The sequence below is a fragment of the Haemaphysalis longicornis genome, unplaced genomic scaffold (assembly GCF_048455015.1).
Source record: "Haemaphysalis longicornis isolate Haplotype H1 unplaced genomic scaffold, Haemaphysalis longicornis Haplotype H1 scaffold_16, whole genome shotgun sequence".
In the NCBI taxonomy this organism is placed as follows: Eukaryota; Metazoa; Arthropoda; class Arachnida; order Ixodida; family Ixodidae; genus Haemaphysalis; species Haemaphysalis longicornis.
Genome location: NW_027526266.1, coordinates 13,003,641 through 13,017,716, shown reverse-complemented (window position 1 = coordinate 13,017,716; position 14,076 = coordinate 13,003,641). Strand labels below are relative to the sequence as shown.

At 45.1% G+C, this 14,076-nt stretch overlaps 1 non-coding gene across 1 annotated transcript; it reads left to right on the top strand.

The window, feature by feature from the left end:
* Nucleotides 1-12,591: 12,591 nt before the first annotated feature.
* Nucleotides 12,592-12,664, top strand: Trnat-ggu (transfer RNA threonine (anticodon GGU)). Its single transcript has one exon. It is a non-coding gene; the product is annotated as a tRNA-Thr (tRNA).
* Nucleotides 12,665-14,076: the final 1,412 nt, after the last annotated feature.

Below are 14,076 nucleotides of genomic sequence, written 5' to 3'. Positions count from 1 at the left end.
TTGCGGCAGAAGAAAATGTCGGAAGGCGCACAAAAAACAGCGCTGTCAGCAACAGAGGTACAGTGCAGGGGCACGATGACGGAGGAGCTGGGCGGAACGTCGTTGTCTTCAGCGATGAAAACTTTTTAGGGGCATCACAGGAATCGTTGAAAAGAACAGAAAAAAGCACGACTTCAGCACGGGAACAATTATTGGTAGAGTTTTTGTGGGAAAGAAAGTCGCACTCCACGATGATGTCGTGACAGCAACTCGGTAGCACGATGAATTGAATGGTGCACGAATTATTCTGGATGACGACAAGAGCAGTGCAGGTGGATAGCGGATTAATGGGCTGTGAACTGGCCGTGCGCAACAAGAGTCCAGAAAGGGACGTCATGACTTTGCGAATGGAACGGCAGATGTCGGCGCGGATGAAAGAAACCTCGGATCCAGTGTAGACGAGAGCAATGGAAGGGACACCTTCCAGAATTACGTCGATAACATTTTTAGGTGAGAAATGAGGACTTCTGCGATTCTATGGCGACACAGTTCTTGCCTCCGGAACTGCGGCTTTTCGTTTTCTTCTTCGGCATTAGTGGGGCGGCGACGCGTGGGAGACACCGAACTGTGACGTGGAGAAGCTGAACTGCGGCTAGCGGAAGTTGGATGGTCATTTGGCTCAGAGGGTACATACTAAGCGACTGGGTGAAGGGTATACGATAGAAAGTTAGGTGTGGCGTAAAACGGCGCCTCGAGATAGCTGGTGGCGGGCGGCAATATGCGGCGGCAACAGTAGGCGGAGACATGGACTGGTGTTCCACAGGCGAAACAAATCGGACGACTGTCCTGCGTGCGCCATGCACCGGTTAGCAGGGGACTGCTCACCGGGCTTATCGGCGGTCGTGCTAGTAAAGAAGCGGGGACACGTGGCGCTGGTGAAAATGAAGCGGCAGGAAAGGAAGCGGCAGGTGGGTATACAACAGTCCGGCGTGGAAACGAAGCAGGCTGGTGGGATAGCTGTCCTGCTACCCAGGCGTTACGCTGAGCCGGTGGGAGTGCCTCAGCGACCTCTTCCTAGATCACATGCTGACGAGAACGCGCCAGGGTGGAAGGCGGGTCTGAGATGCAAGGAAGGAAGGAGACTTGGCGGGCCACCTCTTCGCGAATGAAATATTTGACTCGCGCAAACATCGCAAGGTCCCCTTCATACACTGCCTCCACACTTGACCCGGGATTTTCCCGAAGACAACCTTGCCGACTGAGACCTCGCTGCCTTCGCAGCTCGTAAAAACTGGCAAAAGTGGATGACGTCAGCGACAGTTCCGGGGGTCCGTGGCTAGTAACATATGCAAAGCGTCGTCATCAACTCCCTTCAAGCTGTGTTGGACCCTCTCTGTTTCTGTCGTGGTATAGTTGATGCGCTTGCCCAGGTCGATGACATCCTCTTTGTACCAAGTGAAAGCCTCCGCAGCCTGCTGTCCTCGCACGCGTAAAAACTGCTCGGCACGAAGGTTGCTCACCATCGGGCACCCGAAGACTTCGACGAAGTTATAGCGGAAGGAGGACCACGTCTTATTGCGGGATTCGTTATTTTTGTACCACATTTCCGCGAGGTCGGTGAGAGAGAAGGGGACATTGATCAATTTGTGCTTCGTATGCCATTGGTTGTGGTTACTCACACGTTCGTACAAGGAATGCCAGTACTCAGTATGAGTGTCGTCGGTGTCGTTGTATTTAGGTGTATCCCGCTGGAGCTGTGCGCCCGAGCAGATGACGGTTGGTGCCGACTATGAAGACTGCTGGATGAATTCGTGGTTCATCGTGGACAGCGTTCGGTTACGTAACTCCTGGATGAAACCGAAACACCTGACCTCCACCACTTGTAAGGGATATAGTTCACCCTATGGTAGTATACCGAACGTCGTTTATTGGCAGGATCAGAAGCAATGAGAGCTCAGGTACAAGCGTACAGTCGATGGCCGAACTCCCGCGCCGAGCAAATTCGGCCGCACTTCTTCCGCTGCTGCCACCATGCGTATACCGTCGTGCAGAGATTGACCACTATCGCATGGCACTCTTCCTTCATGTAGCGCATACCCTGATAAGGTGATGGCGTTACAAAAGCTGCTCATTAGCCTTGCTACAATATATACAAAAGAAGAATTAGAACAAGTTAGAAATTACGATTGTGGCCCACGTTTCAGCAAAGAGACTTGTCTTCGTATATATATATGTATATATATATATAAATCTAGAGAAAGATAAACTCACAAAGCGCGCAGAAATAGTATAAGTAAAGAGTCGGATACACAGCAAGAACAATAACACACAAGGTTTACTTATGTAGCGGCAACGGGACTTGCCTTCATCGGCGTAAAGTTACATGATTTTGCAAAATCATGTAACTTTACTCTGATGAAGGCAAGTCCCGTTGGCGCTACGTAAGTAAACCTTGTTTGTTATTGTTCTTGCTGTGTATCCGACTCTATACTTATACTATATATATATATATATATATCATCATTAGATATTTAAAGATATCATATATATATATATATATATATATATATATATATATATATATATATATATATATATATATATATATATATATATATATATATATATATATATACAAGAGAAGAAAAACTTCGAACAAGGTAAAAGCACGATTGTGGCCTACGTTTCAGCAAAGAGAACTTGCTTTCCTCAGGGCAATCTCTCGCCTGGCAGGCAGGGTTTATATAGGGGTAGGACCCCAGGTGAAAGGAGAGGGAAAGATGGAAGGGAATTTGAGCAAGCTGATTGGTTTCGGAGTGTGTCGGGGGAGAGATTGAGGGGCCAAGAAGGTTGTCTAGTTTAAGCCGCGAAGTAGGTCACACGGAAGTCAGCTGGTGGTTGATATTCGTGGAATTTTTGGACAGAAAGGATGAGAGGGTGCTTATTGACCCGCCGCGGGGTATAGGAAAAGGATCTCAGAACCGCCGGAAGCAGACCAGGCGGTGAGGGTGGGGTCCTTATCAGAAACTATCTGCAAGCCTCAGGTCAAAAGAAAAGATAGAGACGGGGGAAAACTAACTAGGTCAAGAAAAAAATAAAAAAGGAGAAAAAAACAGGGAGGGAAACCACCTAGACCCACACACAAAAGAAAAAGCAATGGCCCGGCAACTGAAATGGCACGTGTCACCCACGGCAACATTCCTGGTACAGGCCTGTCCTGAAACTCAAAAACGAAAAGATAAAGTTAGAGTGACATACGGGGCACGAGACCACGCGGAGTAAAAAAAAAAAAGGAGAAATTAAATAAATAAAATTGAATTCCAAAAGCAAAGGTTGGAGGCATGAGGGCGAGTATTAAGCTAGACACTAAGGAAAGAAAAAAAAAAGGAAAAAAAAAATTAGGTGACCAGGTACAGAGCAGAGTGAACGGTCATAGTCTTTGGATGAGGTATATGCACGAAAATGCCTAATGCTGTATTCCCGGTGAATATCGCAAGGATTCCAAGTTGCCCTTAGACGCATTAATTCCAGCAGGTTCCATGGAGTTGAATTTGTGAATTAAGTAGGATTCTCGGTATTTCCTGTCCCTAGGGGACTTAAAATTTGACTGAAGTATATATACCTTAAGGTCATCAAAATTGTGGCCTGGTTGGTTGAAATGCTGCGCTACAGCTATGGAGGATTTGCTAAGAGTATCTGCCCGGTGACCATTAAGTCGTAGGCTCATAGGTTGGCTCGTTTCGCCTATATACTGTTTGTGGCACATTGAGCATTCCAACATATACACAATGTTGGATGAAGTGCACGTAAAACTTGAATTAATCTTGTGGACATAGTTACTGGCTGTGCTTTTTACAACGCAGTCTGTTTGCAGGTGCCGACAAGTCTTGCATCTGGGGCGGGAGCAGCTGGCTATGACTGGTTGCTTTGAAGGCCCTGTTTTAGCATGCACTAAAATATCTTTTAGATTCCTGTTTCTCCGGTAGGTAACCCTTGGTGCTTCCGGGAAAGTCTTTTTAAGTCGGTCATTACTGGCTAAAATGGGGTAGTACTTCCGCAGTATATTGTTTACGTTTGGGAGGGCGTTTGAAAATTTAGTTATTAGGGCAGGTGGCCTGCCGCTTTCGTTTTGCCGCTGTTTCTTGAGAACGTCATCCCTTTTGAGATTAGACACACGTTGGTACGCCTGGTCGAGCGAGCTTTCGGGGTGGTTCCTGTTCATAAGGGTGGCCTTTAGTTCATCTAGGTGCTCTACGTAGTCACTGTCATCACTGCATACTCTTCTAAGCCTGGTGGCTTGTCCTACAAAGATCCCTTGTTTGCAGTGTCTGGGGTGATGGCTTTTATAATCTAGGTACTGCTGCCTGTCTGTTGGCTTTCTAAAAAGCGTGGTTTTAAGTTTACCGTTGTCTAGAATGACGGTAGTATCTAGGAAGTTCACTTCTTTTTCAGAATACTGGCAGGAGAATTTAATAGTCGGATGCGAAGAATTGAGATGGGATATAAACGTTTCTAGAGTCGCGCGACCGTGTTCCCAAATCATAAAGATGTCGTCTATGTAGCGGAGGTAAACCTGAGGTTTATGCGGAAAAGAGCTTAATAGGGTAGCTTCAAGTTGCCCCATGAAAATGTTGGCATAGGTCGGTGCGAATGGAGTACCCATGCTAGTTCCAAAAACTTGCAAAAAGTAAGAAGAGTCAAATTCAAAATAATTGAGAGTTAGAACTAGTTTTAACAAAGTTATGTACACTTCTGGTGCATGTTGGTGCGGGTTAACTGATAGAGATTTTGAAATCGCTTCAATTCCTTCGGCGAACGGAATGTTTGTATACAATGCAGCAACGTCAAGAGTAACAAGGAGGGTTCCACTGGGTAGGTGCCCGCCCACATTTATCTCTTCTATTATGCGGAGGAAGTGGGGGGTGTCCTGAACGAATGAAGGAAGAAGAGCCGGAATGTCAGATAGGTGATGATTCAGAAACAGAGATAGTGCTTCGGTTGGGGTATTGTTATTCGAAACTATGGGTCTGCCAGGAATGTCGGCAGTGAACAATAAGTCTACGGGGACTTTATGGACTTTTGGGAGGAGGTAAAAACGTCCTGCATGCTTATTATTCGGTTTCATGAAATTTAAGTCAGTAGTCGTTATTAATTCTCTAGATCGTAGATCTGTGAGGGTCTGAAGGATTTTTAGGCTGTATTCCTGGCTCGGATCGTTATCTAAGGGCTTGTAGTGGCAAGGGTTATTGAGCTGCCTATAAGCTTCATCTTTGTATTTTCCCATAGGCAAAACAACTACACTCCCACCTTTGTCGGCTGGCTTTATGACTATGTCGGTTCTGGCTGATAGGCAATTCAGGGTAACTTCTTCCGACGGAGTTAGGTTCTTGCGCTTGTTTGATCGCTTAGTTGTTGCCAAAATTTCTCTTGATACTGATTTTAAGTACAGATCCAATTCTGGAGATTGATCTAAATCTGGAGTCCAAGTGCTAGGAGGGTGGAGGGTGCGTTCGTTAATGTCAGGTTGGTCCTGCTTCTCCGAAAAAAACTCGCTTAGTCTCATTCTCCGAGAAAATTCAGTGAGATCTTTGTGTAACTCGTACTCATTCACACTGTTATTTGTGGGACAGAAAGTTAGACCTCGTTCTAGGATACCTTTTTCGTCGGCCGTTAGTGTCTTGGAAATGTCAATAACGTTGCTGGGGCAGGTAGCGAGAGAGCTAGTTTTTTCTATAGGATTATTGGCTGGGGGAGGAGGTTCTATTAAAGCGATCTCTGTATCGAGGGGGACATTACATGACCTAGTGCTTGACCTACATTACATGACCTACATGACCTAGTGCCCCACGCAACATCACTCACTTCGTTCTGCACTTTGGCACTAACGACTTAAAGAACGACACCGCAGAAAGCACCATCGAGGCCATGAAAACTCTTGTTCACGATGTTCAGACCAACAGGCCCAAAGCAAAGATTACCCTGACAACAGTACTTCCCAGGATCGAAAACAAACACAAGCCAGACATACCCCAGACACACAGACTTCTAGCTCACTCACAAAGGTCAGCTAAGCTTAACGACTTCCTCATGTACCTTGGACACAACACAGGAAACGTTGACATCATCCACCACGCAAAAATTCACCACGACCCCCTAGGACACCTGGCCAAGGACGGACTACACCCTAACTTTCGAGGCGTCCGACTGATTTCCGAAAACATCAAGCACAGGCTGAGGAACACATTTAAGGTGACGCTCCCAACTTCACGTATCAACCTCCCGTCTCCGGCCAGCACAGAACAACAGAACCAACCCAACACCCCCAACGGTAGCGAAATGCCATGTCCACCTAAGAACATCACATGTGACGCCAGCACACAAACCGTGGACGTGGCCGCAACACCAGCTGTACAGCACGTGAGCGAACAACAACCCGACCCACCAAAGACAACACGCTCATGGTTCACGCAGACCCCAACACGCAGTATAACGCAAACAGGCACCCAAACAGGCATCGATGTGGACCTCACCCCTAGCAGCCCCCCTAAACTACTGACTCCAAGCAAAAAAGTGTCACCCCGGAGGTCTGCTCGGAACAAACACAAATGACTACCACCGAGTAGGCCGTATGCTCCAACCCCTAAATCCCGCTCTTTCCTCAAAGCTCGAAAACTAGCCGGCAAACAAACCAACTACAGATTTCATCTAAAAACGTACTCCTTGTATCTCCAAAGCAAAAAGATCCCCAAAGGCCTCCGCCTAAAAGTTAGATGTGCCCTTGGTGAGCTCCCTCCTGAACTACCTGCCAGGTGGCAAGATATTCTGAATAATGCTTCTCTTTCCCTCCTAGAAATTCTTAGAGAACACTGTACTAGCCAAAGCAGCCTCTTCAACGACCAGATTGAAGCTCTTCCACTAACCGAGCAGGAGAAACTAGATCTCAATATTTTCATAAAACGTAAGGAAAATGATCTTAGCAATAAGCAAGCGGTTAAGTTTCGGCGTGACCAACTTCCCTCGCAAAATGCAGCATGTACTGTAAGAGATCAGCCTCTCAACAGCCGCGACTATGAAGCACTAGGTCATGTAATGTCCCCCCTCGATACAGAGATCGCTTTAATAGAACCTCCTCCCCCAGCCAATAATCCTATAGAAAAAACTAGCTCTCTCGCTACCTGCCCCAGCAACGTTATTGACATTTCCAAAACACTAACGGCCGACGAAAAAGGTATCCTAGAACGAGGTCTAACTTTCTGTCCCACAAATAACAGTGTGAATGAGTACGAGTTACACAAAGATCTCACTGAATTTTCTCGGAGAATGAGACTAAGCGAGTTTTTTTCGGAGAAGCAGGACCAACCTGACATTAACGAACGCACCCTCCACCCTCCTAGCACTTGGACTCCAGATTTAGATCAATCTCCAGAATTGGATCTGTACTTAAAATCAGTATCAAGAGAAATTTTGGCAACAACTAAGCGATCAAACAAGCGCAAGAACCTAACTCCGTCGGAAGAAGTTACCCTGAATTGCCTATCAGCCAGAACCGACATAGTCATAAAGCCAGCCGACAAAGGTGGGAGTGTAGTTGTTTTGCCTATGGGAAAATACAAAGATGAAGCTTATAGGCAGCTCAATAACCCTTGCCACTACAAGCCCTTAGATAACGATCCCAGCCAGGAATACAGCCTAAAAATCCTTCAGACCCTCACAGATCTACGATCTAGAGAATTAATAACGACTACTGACTTAAATTTCATGAAACCGAATAATAAGCATGCAGGACGTTTTTACCTCCTCCCAAAAGTCCATAAAGTCCCCGTAGACTTATTGTTCACTGCCGACATTCCTGGCAGACCCATAGTTTCGAATAACAATACCCCAACCGAAGCACTATCTCTGTTTCTGAATCATCACCTATCTGACATTCCGGCTCTTCTTCCTTCATTCGTTCAGGACACCCCCCACTTCCTCCGCATAATAGAAGAGATAAATGTGGGCGGGCACCTACCCAGTGGAACCCTCCTTGTTACTCTTGACGTTGCTGCATTGTATACAAACATTCCGTTCGCCGAAGGAATTGAAGCGATTTCAAAATCTCTATCAGTTAACCCGCACCAACATGCACCAGAAGTGTACATAACTTTGTTAAAACTAGTTCTAACTCTCAATTATTTTGAATTTGACTCTTCTTACTTTTTGCAAGTTTTTGGAACTAGCATGGGTACTCCATTCGCACCGACCTATGCCAACATTTTCATGGGGCAACTTGAAGCTACCCTATTAAGCTCTTTTCCGCATAAACCTCAGGTTTACCTCCGCTACATAGACGACATCTTTATGATTTGGGAACACGGTCGCGCGACTCTAGAAACGTTTATATCCCATCTCAATTCTTCGCATCCGACTATTAAATTCTCCTGCCAGTATTCTGAAAAAGAAGTGAACTTCCTAGATACTACCGTCATTCTAGACAACGGTAAACTTAAAACCACGCTTTTTAGAAAGCCAACAGACAGGCAGCAGTACCTAGATTATAAAAGCCATCACCCCAGACACTGCAAACAAGGGATCTTTGTAGGACAAGCCACCAGGCTTAGAAGAGTATGCAGTGATGACAGTGACTACGTAGAGCACCTAGATGAACTAAAGGCCACCCTTATGAACAGGAACCACCCCGAAAGCTCGCTCGACCAGGCGTACCAACGTGTGTCTAATCTCAAAAGGGATGACGTTCTCAAGAAACAGCGGCAAAACGAAAGCGGCAGGCCACCTGCCCTAATAACTAAATTTTCAAACGCCCTCCCAAACGTAAACAATATACTGCGGAAGTACTACCCCATTTTAGCCAGTAATGACCGACTTAAAAAGACTTTCCCGGAAGCACCAAGGGTTACCTACCGGAGAAACAGGAATCTAAAAGATATTTTAGTGCATGCTAAAACAGGGCCTTCAAAGCAACCAGTCATAGCCAGCTGCTCCCGCCCCAGATGCAAGACTTGTCGGCACCTGCAAACAGACTGCGTTGTAAAAAGCACAGCCAGTAACTATGTCCACAAGATTAATTCAAGTTTTACGTGCACTTCATCCAACATTGTGTATATGTTGGAATGCTCAATGTGCCACAAACAGTATATAGGCGAAACGAGCCAACCTATGAGCCTACGACTTAATGGTCACCGGGCAGATACTCTTAGCAAATCCTCCATAGCTGTAGCGCAGCATTTCAACCAACCAGGCCACAATTTTGATGACCTTAAGGTATATATACTTCAGTCAAATTTTAAGTCCCCTAGGGACAGGAAATACCGAGAATCCTACTTAATTCACAAATTCAACTCCATGGAACCTGCTGGAATTAATGCGTCTAAGGGCAACTTGGAATCCTTGCGATATTCACCGGGAATACAGCATTAGGCATTTTCGTGCATATACCTCATCCAAAGACTATGACCGTTCACTCTGCTCTGTACCTGGTCACCTAATTTTTTTTTTCCTTTTTTTTTTCTTTCCTTAGTGTCTAGCTTAATACTCGCCCTCATGCCTCCAACCTTTGCTTTTGGAATTCAATTTTATTTATTTAATTTCTCCTTTTTTTTTTTTACTCCGCGTGGTCTCGTGCCCCGTATGTCACTCTAACTTTATCTTTTCGTTTTTGAGTTTCAGGACAGGCCTGTACCAGGAATGTTGCCGTGGGTGACACGTGCCATTTCAGTTGCCGGGCCATTGCTTTTTCTTTTGTGTGTGGGTCTAGGTGGTTTCCCTCCCTGTTTTTTTCTCCTTTTTTATTTTTTTCTTGACCTAGTTAGTTTTCCCCCGTCTCTATCTTTTCTTTTGACCTGAGGCTTGCAGATAGTTTCTGATAAGGACCCCACCCTCACCGCCTGGTCTGCTTCCGGCGGTTCTGAGATCCTTTTCCTATACCCCGCGGCGGGTCAATAAGCACCCTCTCATCCTTTCTGTCCAAAAATTCCACGAATATCAACCACCAGCTGACTTCCGTGTGACCTACTTCGCGGCTTAAACTAGACAACCTTCTTGGCCCCTCAATCTCTCCCCCGACACACTCCGAAACCAATCAGCTTGCTCAAATTCCCTTCCATCTTTCCCTCTCCTTTCACCTGGGGTCCTACCCCTATATAAACCCTGCCTGCCAGGCGAGAGATTGCCCTGAGGAAAGCAAGTTCTCTTTGCTGAAACGTAGGCCACAATCGTGCTTTTACCTTGTTCGAAGTTTTTCTTCTCTTGTGTTCTCTACCATCTTCAAAGTTCTACTACTCCCTATATATATATATATATATATATATATATATATATATATATATATATATATATATATATATATATATATATATATATATATATATATAGAAATAAGGGTTGGCAGTCGAGAAAACCTCGGAAAGCAAAGGGGAGGATGTGGTAGATCAGTGAAACAGATTAAGAATTTGGAAAGAAAGAAAGAAAGTGAAGAAAAAATGCCCGCCAGGTGGGATCCGAACCCACGACCTCCAGAATACCGGTCTGGTGCGATATATATATATATATATATATATATATCATCATCAGCCTACCTACGCCCACTGCAGGGCAAAGGCCTCTCCCATTATTCTCCAATTACCTCGTCCTGTTCCAACTGTGACCAATTTATCCCCGCAAGCTTCTTGATCTCATCTGCCCATCCAACTTTCTGTCGCCCCCTGCAGCGCTTGCATTCTCTAGGGTCCACTCTGTTACCCTTAATGACCAGCGGTTAACGTGCCTTCGCACAACATGCCCTGCCCATGTCCACTTCTTAATTTCTACTAATAGGTCTTTAACACCAGTTTGCTCCCTGACCCACTCCGCTCTCTTCTTGTCCCTTAAGGTTACACCTATCATTTTCCGCTCCATTGCCCGCTGAGCCGTTCTCAGTTTAAGTTGAACCCTCTTAGTGAGCCTCCAAGTTTCTGCCCCGTAGGTGAGTACCGGTAAGATGCAGCTGTCATACACTTTCTTCTTCAGAGACAATGGTAGGCTGCTATTCATTATCTGAGAATGTCTGCCATATGCACCCCACCCCATTCTGATCCTTCTAATTATCTCTACCTCATGGTTGGGATCTGGGGTCACAACTTGGCCTAAGTAGATATATTCGCATACCACTTCACTGCCTCGCCACCTATCTCAAACTGCTGTGCTGTTCCGAGGTTATTGGTCATTACTTTAGTTTTCTGCATATTAATTTTCAGGCCCACTGTTCTACTCTGTTCGCCCAGTGCGGAAAGTATGCTTTGCAATTCGTCCCCCGAGTTACTTAGCAAGGCAACGTCATCAGCAAATCTGAGGTTACTGAGGTATTCTCCATTAACCCTTACTCCCACCTGTTCCCAATCCAACGTTCTGAATACTTCTTGTAAGCATGCTGTGTATAACATTGGAGAGATTATGTCTGCTTGTCTGACACCCTTCCTTATAGGTATTTTACTGCTCTCCCTATCGAGGATGATGGTAGCTGTAGACCCATTGTATATATCCTCTAGTATTCTTCCATAAAGCTCATCTACCCCTGATTCCGTAATGCCTGAATGACTGCTAGGGTTTCGGCTGAGTATGCTTTCTCATAATCTATGAAGGCTATATATAGGGGTTCAGTATACTCAGCGTACTTCTCTATCACCTGATTGATCGTGTGAATATGGTCCATTGTTGAATAACCTTTACGGAACCCTACTTGTTCTTTAGGTTGACTGAAATCTAAGGTTGCAGAGATTCGGGTAACGATTACCTTGGTAAATACCTTGTAAACGACTGACAGTAAGCTGATCGGCCTGTAATTTTTCAAGTCCTTCATGTGCCCTTTCTTATGGATTAGGATGATGTTCGCGTTCTTCCAAGATTCCGGTACCATTGCGGTCATTAGGGATTGCGTATACAGGTTTGCCAGTTTTTCAAGTACAGTTTCGGCACCATCCTTCAAGAGGTCTGCTGTTATCTGATCCTCACCAGGTGTTTTGCCCCCTTTCATTTCTTTCAAAGCCTTCCTTACTTCTTCGGTCGTTGCTTGTGGGATGTCTATCTCCTCTGAAGTACTGTCTCGTTCGGCATTATCCTGTATGTCCCGGCTACTGTACAGATCCGTATAGAACTCCTCGGCCACTGTGACTCTTTTATCCCTATTTGTGATGACATTGCCTTGCTTATCCTTAAGTGCATACATCTGATTTTCCCCACGCCAAGACGTCTCTTCACTGCTTTCAGGCTACCTCTGTTCTTTACAGCGTATTCGATCCTCTCCATATTATACTTCCATATCTCAGCTGTCGTACGCTTATTGATTAACTTTGAAAGCTCCGCTAGTTCTATTCTGTCAGCTGCGGTGGAGATTCTCATGGTTTGCCGTTTCCTGATTAGATCTTTCGTCTCCTGTGAAAGTTTACCAGTATCCTTCACAGGAGACGAAAGATCTATATATATATATATATATATATATATATATATATATATAGCGAATCAGAAAATGGGAAATGAGGGGCTTCGTGAAAATAAGACACAAAATAAGTGGTGACCCCCAAGTACAGGAAACAAAAATACCTTAACATAAATACCCGAGAAAGTGCTGGGGAAACAGCCCCGCCGGTAGCGTAGTGGTTATCGCACCAGACCGGTATTCTGGAGGCCGTGGGTTCGGATCCCACCCGGCGGGCATTTTTTCACCACTTTCTTTTCGACTCAAAAAATTCTTCATCTCTTTCTATGACCCACCACAACCTCCCCTTTGCTCTCCGAGGTTTTCTTGACTGCCAACCCTTATTTTCTGTCTTATATATATATATATATATATATCTATATATATATATATATATATATATATATATATATGTATTTGTATATATTTATATATGTATATATATATATATATTCATATATATATATTCATATATATATATATATATATATATATATATATATATATATATATATATATATATATATATATATATATATATATATATATATATATATATATATATATTTATATATATATATATATTTATATATATATATATATTATATTCTTACGAGGCGGGAGGACGCAGATGAGACGAAGGATGAAATGGGGTGAAGCGACCTATTTAAAGAAGAATGAACATGGCGGCCTTAAGATCGCGCGCGCTTGGGCACAGCGCGCGATTGGGCACAGCCACAGCCACTTCGCCGGCCGGTAGCGGGTTGGTTACAGCTATACTGAGGGCAAATTCATTTATATTTTAAATGCGGAGCATCTCCTGCTCGAGGGGATGTCACTCGTCAGTAAGCCGTCCGCAGCGCCTCTGATGATGATGGTGGCAGGATGCCCCTAGGGATCGGCCAACCAAAAAATCCATCACGAGATAGCTGCGGGTTCAACCACCGTTGTCATCTTCTCGTAGGGGAACTGCTGAAAAAGAATACAAAGGTGCGAAGAGGAGGGCGTGTACGTTGCTCTCAGCCGGTACACCAACGTCAACAACCTTTACCTCACCAACTCTTAGATGGGAAGCATCTCTTTCTCCGGGTCATGTCAGTTGTCCATACCCCGCCCGCAGCGCATCTGATGATGATTGTGGCAGGATGGCCCTAGGGATTGGCCAACCACGGAATCCATCACAAGATAGCTTCGCGTTCAGCGACCGTCGTCATCTTCCCGTAGGTGAACCGCTGAAGAAGGAGAAGGAGAAGAAAACAAAACTGCGAAGAGTACATTGTGTATATTGCTAATCCATCACGACATAGCTTCGCGTTCAACCACCGTCATCATCTTCCCGTAGAGGAACCTCTGAAGAAGGAGAACGAGAAGAAGACAAAGCTCTGAAGGGGAGGACGTGTACGTACTCTCAGCCGGTGCACCAACGTCAACAACCTTTACCTCACCAACGCTGACGGAGATTACCGATTCTACCACAGAGACGACAACATCGACGAGAACATGATGGACGAGCTTCGGCGCCTCGAGAACCACCGCCTACTAACATTCACACAACAGTACCTTTGCAACCGGTGTGGGCCCGGACGTGGCATTTCCTCTGGCGCTACTAAACACCAGATCACTCACCCTAACGGCAACACAATGGAACC